This window comes from Bison bison, unplaced genomic scaffold, assembly GCF_000754665.1.
Source record: "Bison bison bison isolate TAMUID 2011002044 unplaced genomic scaffold, Bison_UMD1.0 scf7180017855360, whole genome shotgun sequence".
NCBI classification, from domain to species: Eukaryota; Metazoa; Chordata; class Mammalia; order Artiodactyla; family Bovidae; genus Bison; species Bison bison.
In genome coordinates this window covers 11,145-21,453 of record NW_011485933.1, presented here as the reverse complement: position 1 = coordinate 21,453, position 10,309 = coordinate 11,145, and positions in this window count along the sequence as shown.

Below are 10,309 nucleotides of genomic sequence, written 5' to 3'. Positions count from 1 at the left end.
GGTTCTCAGCCTGCAGGGAGAGAAGGGGAGGAGCGGCCGGGCCCGCCTCTGCGGCGCCCCCTCCAGGCCGGGTGGGGCCTGGACACCCTCGAGGGCGCCTTCAAGGGCGGAGGAAGCCTCGGCGCGGAAGCGCAGGGCCCGCAGAAGAGCTCTGCGCGCGGCCGGGGCTGCAGGGAGGAGGAAGGGTCCGGACACCTCAGTCTGGAAGCGTGAAGAAGGGTGGCCTTCCGGGCAGGGCGGGCCTGTGATGACAGCGGGTGTGCAGCTGGAGACGCGGAGGAGGGAGCGGGTGTGGCTGACGTCTGTCTCTGTGAGGGTCGGGGGGAAGTGTGGCTGGGGATGGAGGTGGTGAGCAACCTGACCCCTCCTGTGGAGACGCTGACCAGCGGTCCTGTCACCCAGGAGGCTTCGTTGGGGGAGGGGGGTGGCGCCCACCAAGCAGAGGACGGCCCCCTGGGGGTCCCAGGCAGCCCCAGCGGCCCCTCCAGCCACCAGAGGATCATGCAGGTCAGACCCACCCGGGCTCAGGGACCTGAGAACCCGGACCCGTGTCCTTTTGAGCAGACAGAAGACCTCTCCCTGGGAGCGTGCACAGACGGGCACCCCTCCCCGGGGGCGTGAGCAGACGGGGGACCCCTCCCCCGGGGGTGTGAACAGGCAGGGCACCCCTCCCCGGGGGTGTGAGCAGACGGGGGACCCCTCCCCCGGGGGTGTGAACAGATGGGGGACCCCTACCCGGGGGCGTGAACAGGAGGGGGACCTCTCCCCGGGGGCGTGAGCAGGAGGGGGACCTCTCCCCTGGGGCGTGAACAGACAGGGACCCCTCCCTGGGGCATGTTCATGCCCACTGGTGACTGCGGAGCCCATCCCGGGAGGGGCCCTGGAGAGGGTGCGGCCGTGCGCTGCCTGCACCCTGGCGTTCCCAGTGTTGGGGGGCTGTCCTGGGGCTTCGTCTGCTCTGCCTCTGCACCAGGCCTCAGGTTCTCCCAGGTTAGGGCTCTGCTTCCCTGGTGGCTCAGGTGGTAAAGAATCTGCCGGCAAATCAGGAGGCGCAGGTTGGATATGCGGGTTGGGAATCTCCCCTGGAGAAAGGAATGGAGACCCGCTCCAGTATCCTTGCCTGGGAAATCCCATGGGCAGAGGAGACTGGAGGATTACAGTCCATGAGGGTCACAGAGTCGGACACGACTGAGTGACTAGCACTTAACACCTCGGGGTCAGAGTGATTTCCTGGGCGCTCAGCTCTCCTGCCTGTGGCAGGTAGTCAGGAAAGAAAGTGAAGTCGCTCAGTCGTGTCCGACTCTTTGCGACCCCATGGACTGTAGCCTCTGAGGCTCCTCCGTCCATGGGATTCTCCAGGCAAGAGTACTGGAGTGGGTTGCCGTTTCCTTCTCCAGGGGATCTTCCCAACCCAGGGATCAAACCCAGGTCTCCCGCATTGCAGGCAGACGCTTTATCGTCTGAACTACCAAGGAAGCAGATGATCAGGAACGGTGTTCAATTCCCAAAGGAAAGGGGGCAGACAAACACTTCGAGGCTGGGAAGGAAAGCCCTTCACCTCCAGCCACTGTTTCTGGGTCAGTGGTTCCGAGTTCTGGAGCCCTCCGAGTGGCTGCAGGGGAGCAAGCCAGACATGTTCAAAATGCGATTTCTGGGCCGCAGCCCGATCCCCATGACTGAGACGCCCCAGGAGGGGCGATTTAAGCCACGTCCTGGGCTGTCCCCTGGGTCGGCCTCACCTTTGTAACGTCTGCTTCCCCATCACCCAGGCCTGTCCTGGCCGCAGACGGAAGGCCACTAGCCCACCTGTGGGTTGGACGTGAAGGGAGGGGAGTGGGGTGGTGGGGGCAGGGCTGGCTCCTGGGGGAGGAGACACGGGGGTGTGAGCACATGTCTGGAGCCAGGTAACAAACACACCGTCTGTGCCTCTCAGAGAAGTGCTGAGCAGGGGGCTAACACAGGCGACGCCCTCGGAGCACCCGTAAAGGCCACGATGGGGCTCAGGGGGTGGGGCACCCGTAAAGGCCACGATGGGGCTCAGGGGGTGGGGCACCCGTAAAGGCCACGACTGTGGCTCAGGGGGTGGGGCACCCGTAAAGGCCACGACTGTGGCTCAGGGGGCTTCCCTGCTGGCTCAGATGGGAGAGTGTCTGCCTGCAATGTGGGAGACCTGGGTTCAATCCCTGGGCCAGGAAGATCCCCTGGAGGAGGAAATGGCAACCCATTCCAGTATTCTTGCCTGGAGAGTCCCATGGTCGGAGGAGCCTGGTGGGCTACAGTCCACGGGGCTGCAAAGGGTCGGATGAGACTGAGCGACTGCACTTCCGCTCTCATGGCTCTGCGACGGCGGGTTTCCACCCGCATCCTGTTGGGGCCCCCTGTGCCACTCCACGCAGCTGCGGTTCATTCTATGATGAGCCACAGTTTATTTCTCCATTCCACGCACATCCCCCGCACGACAATGTTGCTTTGAAACGTCTCACGTCTGCCTTCCGGGTGTGTCTGCAAGAGCTTTGCTCAGATGCAAGGTTGGCAGTGGGCATCCAGTGCCCACGACCCATGTGGCAGGTTATTCCTACGCGTGGGACCCCCTCCTACCTCACCTGCAGGCGGGGAGGGTTCTGTGGTCAGGGGTCATCCCCAGCACAGTCACTTTTTGCCATTTTGCTGAGTGTGGTATTTTGTTTTATTGTGGTTTGAACTGTGTCTCCCTGGTTACTAATGGGTGAAGTTTCTCTTCAGTAACACTTTGGATCTTCATGCTCCATCTGCAACACGCCTCCTGTCTTTCGCCTGTGTCTCTGAGGGTTGCTCGTCTTTGTCTATTTGATGTCCCAGGTCTTTCTCTGTCCTGGTGGCCAACCCTGAGTTGTATGTGGGTTGCAAAGAACCTCAGGCTTGTAGCTGGTTTTCCCGTCTCTTCACACTGTAGTTTGAGAAGCAGAAGTGCCTTGTTTGACGTAGCCCAGTGTGTTCGTCTTTTCGTGACTTGAGACCTCACCTGAAGTGGTGCCTGGTACACCTGCGAAGGTGGTTCTGAGCTCATCGAGTCGTTCTCCACGTACCTGACATGCTGCTCAAACTGTACCTTCAATCGCTAATTTCACGCACGTATTACATTTTGGATGTTTTCTTTGGTTCTTGTGAAAATCCAACCTGTCAGTTCTGACAGTTGTATTTTCTTTCCTCACGTTCTCCATCTTTCATTTCTTAAAACAAAAAACACCTCCTAAAATCGCATCCTCCTTAAACTTGGCACCTGTCTCTTTGTGGTGTGACTCTGTCCTCGGACGGCACCAGGTGAGCTGCTGGCCCATGTGCTCAGTGACTATTGACCATGAACTTCCGTCTCTTTGATCTTTGAGGAAAGGGCTGAGATGGGAACCTGTCCTTCCAGGGGAGGCTTCTGTCTGCTCCTGTTGGCTCCCAGGACCTTCAGGGACACTGTAGCCCGAGTTCCAGCCTCTTGGCTGGAGTTCTGGCACAAAAGCTGGCTTAGCAGGCCAGAGGGTCACACCCCGGGGTCTCCTGGGATGGAGGGGGCTACCTGTCCTCCACTGCAGGGACCCCACTTTGGGGGGAGGCTCCGGGGGCAGGTCCCTTGAGAGTCCCTTGGACTGAAAGGAGGTCAAACCAGTCCATCCTAAGTGAAGTCAACCTTGAATATTCATTGGAGGGACTGATGCTAAAGCTGAAGCTCCAATACTTTGGCCACCTGATGAGAGGAGCCAACTCATTGGAAAAGACCCTGATGTTGGGAAGGATTGAAGGCAGGAGGAGAAGGGGACGACAGAGGATGAGATGGTTGGATGGCATCACCGACTCAATGGACATGAGTTTGGGTAAACTCTGGAAATTGGTGATGGACAGGGAGGCCTGGTGTGCTGCAGTCCATGGGGTCTCAAAGAGTCGGACACGACTGAGCGACTGAACAACAGCAACCAGTGTCAGATGATTGCATGTGCCAAGAATTTATGGGAAAAATTATGGGAGAAGAATTCAATTTGAGACAATTTTTTTTTCCTGACAACTGGGAAAAGAAGACAAAACAAAACACCATCAGGGCTAGATTCTATCACAGACGTCATTCCAGGGAAACAGCGCGGGCCAGGGCGGTGCTCAGTCCTCTCCTGCTTCTGTCCCGAGCTGGGGACAGCAGGGATTCGCCCAGGGGAAGAGACAGCAGCACTGCGCTCACCCATTTGGCTTGTTTCCTGGAGTTCCCTCCCGGGCCTGGCCAGCCCACTCCTCATGAGCTGCCCCGAGCAGCTCCCTTAGGTAGCTGGTGGAACCAGAACTATCTCATCCCTCTCTTAGGATAACGGGCGGAACCAGAGCTATCTCATCCCTCTCTTAGGATAACGGGTGGAACCAGAGCTATCTCATCCCTCTCTTAGGTAATGGGCGGAACCAGAGCTATCTCATCCCTCCCTTAGGATAACGGGTGGAACCAGAGCTATCTCATCCCTCCCTTAGGTAATGGGCGGAACCAGAACTGGCCCAGTAGGAAGGATGGGTGTGTGGAGTCCTGGGCCCCATTGGCCAAGCGCCCAACAGCAAAGCCCACGTGTCTCCACAGTGATGCACCCCACCCCCGGGTCAGGGGCCCATCCCAGGGGGAGGGCGGCAGGCAAGCTCACCTTCTAGAACAGGACTGGGTTCACAGTCCACCAGGGTCAGAGACGGTGTCCTGGACTTTGTGGACAAGACCGAAACCACACATCTCCTGTCGGTGCTCGAGTGACTGGAGAGAAAGCAGATTTCCATGAGTTTTTACTGATGAAACTAAAAACTTGATTTATACACTCAGTTTGAATTTCATCTGCTTTTCACATGTCATAAAATGTTCTCTTTTGATAGTTTTCGGCCCCTTTAAGACGTACAAACCACTCTGGGGCTCAGAGGCTGAACAGACACAGGTGTGGGCCGGCTGCTGACCCTGGGGTGGGGAGCTGAGGTCAGGGAGGGGCATGGCCCCCAGCGCTCAGCTCCTGGGGCTCTGGAGGGCCACAGATAATCCACCCACAGGAATTCTTGCTCATAAGTAACTCTAGTCAATGACACATTGCTCTAAAAACTCACTGTGTTTGGTTGCAAAGTGACAGTGTTAGTTGCCCAGATGGGTCTGACTTTTTGTGACATCATAGACTGTAGACCATCAGGCTCCTCTGTCCATGGGACTTCCCAGGAAACAATACTGGAGCGGGTTGCTATTTCCTTCTCTAGGGGATCTTCCTGACCCAGGGATCGAACCCGGGTCTTTTGCATTGTAGGCAGATTCTTTACTGTCTGCACAAACCCTAGTGAAATGCCGTAACGGGGCTCAGCACTGCAGCCCCCTGGCCGTCACAGAGCAGATGCCGGAGCTCCTTGCTCTGATGGGCTTGGTCTCTCCCGGCCATGCGGCAGCGAGGGAAGGTCCCGTGCCCCCCACCCCCACAGCACACCAGGGTGGAGAACAGCTCCTCTGGTTTCGGTCCTGCACCGCTTGCCGGGGGAGAAACTTCACTGCGTTCAGGTGGTGGGCGGATGATCCTGTAAAACTGTTTCTCAGGGTGAAGCTGGGCTGGGCTCCCGTCTGACCGGGCCACTCGGGTCAGCAGCATCGATTCTTTCCTTGGGGATGCGGGTGGCAAGTTAGAAGGTGTCCGGGGCCCACTAAGCCCCTTCCCCGTGCCGAGGACCAGCTGCTTTTCTTACACTGAAGACGCGCAGAAATGCTGGAACCTCTTTCCTTCACCTGGATGTAGGCGCCTGCATTTTCTCACTGATCGAACTGACGTGACTCGTCTGTGACAAAGGACGGGTAAGATGCGACTCTGTGTTTACTATTATGCTTTTTAAGAAGTGGCTGAAAGTGAAAGTGTTGCTCAGTCGTGTCCGACTCTTTGCAACCCTGTGGACTGCAGCCCACCAGGCGCTTCCGTCCGTGGGCTTCTCCAGGCAAGAATACTGGGGTGGGCTGCCATGCTCTCCTCCAGGGGATCTTCCAGACCCAGGGGTCAAACCCCCGTCTCTTGCATTGCAGGCAGATTCTTGACCGTCTGATCCACCAGGGAAGCCCCTGGGGGTTAATGCACTTTCAGATGGAGCAGCGCAGCCCTAGGAATGGATGGGAAGGCATTCTCCCGGGATTTTCCCAGCCAATCAGGAAGCTCCTGGTGCCACCAGACAGGTCACACATGTGTCCTCAGTGTGGCGATAAACCTTGATGCCTCTGGTTCAAAAGGCCTTGCTAGCCTGGCTCCCTTTCTGCTGCCTGGAAGGCGTCTGAGCTGAACATCTAATGTCCAGATAGAGCACCAAGCGCAGTTTCTCAATATGTTTGAGATGAACAAAGAGTGGGGGGCAAGAAGGGACCCCCGGGCGTCTGGGAGCCCATCAGCCAATTATGGACCGAGGGCAGAGAAGGCGACTGATGGGGACTGAGGGCTCAAGAGCGACGCCTCCTGTGTTCACCTGCACGTGAGGATTTTTTTGTGTTTCCTGTTTACCACTCAGAGCGTGTAAACAAATAAAGCAGAATTTCAGAGGTTTTCTTTTTCTTCAAGATGGAATGTGTTTCCTTTTCTAATTAAACAATGATGGCTACCGAAAAATCCAGGAATTAGTTTTAAAAATCCCACGTTTAAAAATAAAGAAACGACCCGAGAAGAGCAATGATATGACATCAGCGCCTCTAAAGTTGGTGCTGATAATCCGACCATCTGGATCCACGTGTCTTCCAGGTGAAAAGCACCTGGATTGAATGGAGTTGCCCGTTCTGCGTGGCGTTCCCAGTGGTAAAGTTCTTAGGAAGGATGACGCACCGTCACACCTTAAGTGCCCAGCACGTGAGCTGATGTTCTGAGTATTTGGTGAGACAGGCGCCTGGTGACAAAGGAGAGCGGAGACCACACTCACATCACTGCTGTGACACCCCTTAGCTGTAATTACACTTTATAACACCAGTGATTTCACTTGAATTCTGACAAAAGCCCTGCAAGTCCTGGAGTGTTTTCACCCTCATTTGACAGATGGAGAAACCAATGCAGAGAAGGGTCAGATGATTTTCCCAAGATGCCTCTGCTGACAGGCGATGGGCCCACGCTCACGCCGGGACTGAGGGTTGGGACCCCCACCCTGTCACTAGCCGCGGCTGTCAGGCTGCGCGTTGCCACCTCTTGTAAAGACTTTTTCTCAAGCCAAACTGGAGGTGCAAAAGTGGTCTTGGTAGATTTTGGCTTTCTGTTTCATCATTCTCATAATAATATAATCTAAAATGCATTGAACTTTTTAAAAAGTGAATTCTATAAATTTTTTATCATGAAATAAAATCACGTCTCACATCAAATTTAGGAAGCTCAGAAGAGAAAACTTAGACTTTCATTACTGGAACACAACCGCACTAGTGTCTTAGTTTAATTTCTTTAATCCTTGATCTTCTGTACCTGTATTTTTAACATAACTGCACATACAACTGGAAACATTCTGAAAGTGAGTCACTCAGTTGTGTCCAACTCTTTGTGAGCCCATGGACTATAGAGTCCATGGCATTCTCCAGGCCAGAATACTGGAGTGGGTAGCTGTTCCCTTCCTCAGGGCATCTTCCCGACCCAGGAATGGAACCGGGGTCTCCTGCGTTGGGGGTGGATTCCTTACCAGCTGAGCCACAAGGGCAGCCCAAGAATACTGGAGTGAGTAGCCTATCCCTTCTTCAGGGGATCTTCGGGACCCAGGAATGGAACCGGGGTCTCCTGCGTTGCAGGCACATTCTTTACCCACTGAGCCACCAGGGAAGTTCCGTGTACCGTGGAACCACACCTTTGCGTCTGCACATTACTCCTTTGTGTGGTGGTGAGAGGTTTCTCCTTTTTAAGGCTCCTAAAGGGTTACTCTGGGCTTCCCAGGCAGTGCGAGTGGTAAGGGACCCCCTGCTCATGCAGGAAACGTAAGAGATGTGGGTTCAGTCCCTGGATTGGGAAGATGCCCTGGAGGAGGGCATGACAACCCACTCCAGTATTCCTGCCTGGAGAGTCCCATGGGCAGAGGAGCCTGATGGGCTATGGTCCGAGGGTCGTAGAGCTGGACACGACTGAAGCAACTTAGTGCGTATGCAAGGGATTATTTTAACTACGTCTGTTGAAAATGTCACTTTGATGAACATTATGTGTAATTTTCCACATTTGGGGCTTTTTTCTTGGGCTAGATTCTTCAAAGTGGATCTAATAGGTAAAAGGACATAACATTTCTCAGGCCACCTCCCAAGGCAGGTTGTTGAAGCTCGTCAGTAGGGCCAGCAGGGACAGAATGAAGGTGGGTGATCTCCAGCTCAGGGGGCGTCCTGGGAGTTTTCAATGTCTCCCTTCCCTGGAGGCCGACAGCCAAGGTCCTGGGCTCAGACTGTGTGCTGATGGTCTGCCTGGAACACTCGGCTTCAGTGAGGGTCCGGAGCTGGCAGGGAGACAGCCCAGGACTCTCAGCCTGGGTCCCCCAGCATCAGGAGCAGGCGCCCAGGACTCGTCCTCCCCTCTGCAAGGATGCTCTTGCTGCCTTCTGATGCAGGGGGACGGGAAGATCCTAGACTTAGGGACAGGCCACCCACGTCGCCTCCCCGACAGGCAAGAAACTGCAAGCGCCTGGAGGTGGGTCTGAGACGCGAGGCTGAGTCTTGATTTCCGGGAGCACTTCTGGGGACGAGCCTCGCCCGGCCAGGCGGGCTCCCCTCCGTGTGGACAGGGCGCCCCCTGGTGGGCGTGTGGGAGGCTGCCGGACTCCATGGAAGAGACCCCACTTCCTTCTGCAAACCCGGCTCCAAACCGGGGCTCCCAGCAAACTCCAAACTCAAGCTGCACACTCACAGCGGAAGGCAGTCGGCGCGTCCTCCGGGTGGTGAGTGCGGGGCTGCCGCCTGCCGCCCGCACCTGCCGGAGTCCTGCCTTCCCGTCCTGGCTGCCCGGTGTCTCCCCGGGACACCCGAGCTCCATCCTTCCTTCTTGCAGGTGGAGGCTCGGGCTGGGCTCCAGAGGCAGGCTTTGATAGCAGCCCCGCCCCAACCCCGGACAGCGCAGCGGAGCTCTGAGTGCAGAGGTCACGGGTGTCTGCTCCCGAGAGGCGCTCTGAGCAGTGACCGTGTTAGCACACGCCCGGTGCGGCGCCTGGGGTCGGCACCCCGCACAGGCCGCCACGGTCTCCTCCCTGTCTGATCCGCCCTTCAGCTTTAGAGGGGCGCCTTCCCTGGAGAGCGAGGTCCAGGAGGAGGGACGGTGGCTCAGCTGGTTCCGGTGCCTCGTCCTGGGTTTTCAGTAAGCAGAGAGTGTCTTGAAGCTGCCGGGGTCTTGTCCCTTCCAGGGGACACAGAGGGTAGGTCAGGGCCACTCTTCACTGCCCTCGGGCAGTCACTCAGAGCACCATGCTCTGGAAGCTTCTGTGGGGCCATCCTCTGCCGCTCCTGCCCCTCCTCCTCGACAATCCCCCAGCCCTGTTCCTCCCACCCCCGGCGCTGGTGCCCCGCTGCCGCGCCCCCTCCAACCTCAGCACGGCCGCCTCCTTCGCTCCGGTCAGATGCCCGCAGATCAGGCGGCGCTCTGAGTCTGGATGCATGCCTGGCCCTGGGGTCCTCCCTGGCGCTTTCTGGACCTTCTCTGAAACTGCTGCGGGAGAGACGTTTGAGGGCGCGTGGTCGGCATCTTAACTGTAATGATGGCTTCATGGGCGGGTCCACACGTCAACATTAAGTGTGAGTGCAGCTTAATGTATATCAATTACATGTCAATACACTTGTTAAACAACTAACGTTACCAAAAGGAGTTTTTCCATATTTATGACACCAGTTGGCTGTATAATGAGTTTCACTTGTTTTTAATTTTGGGGTCTGCTGATTTGCTTTTGATTTGATTTTATATGCGAAAGTTTATCTACTTCCCACCGTAAGCTACAGGACAGGGGACATCCACAGAGACCTTACTTATATCCCGCTACATAAAGATAACTCTCTTTCCCTTAAAGTTTTGGTTAATTTTTCCATTAATTTCTTTTGAAAATATCGTGGAATGTGTGTGGGGGGGAGAATGCGTGTAGACACACACACTTGCAGACCCACAGCACTCACATGGACACACACTCACATGGACACACACTCACATGGACACACACTCACATGGACGTGCACTCACATGGACACACACTCACATAGACGCACACTCACATGGACGACACTCACGTGGACACGCACTCACGTGGACGCGCACTCACATAGACGCACACTCACATGGATGACACTCACGTGGACACACACTCACATGGACTCACACTCACATGGACGCACACT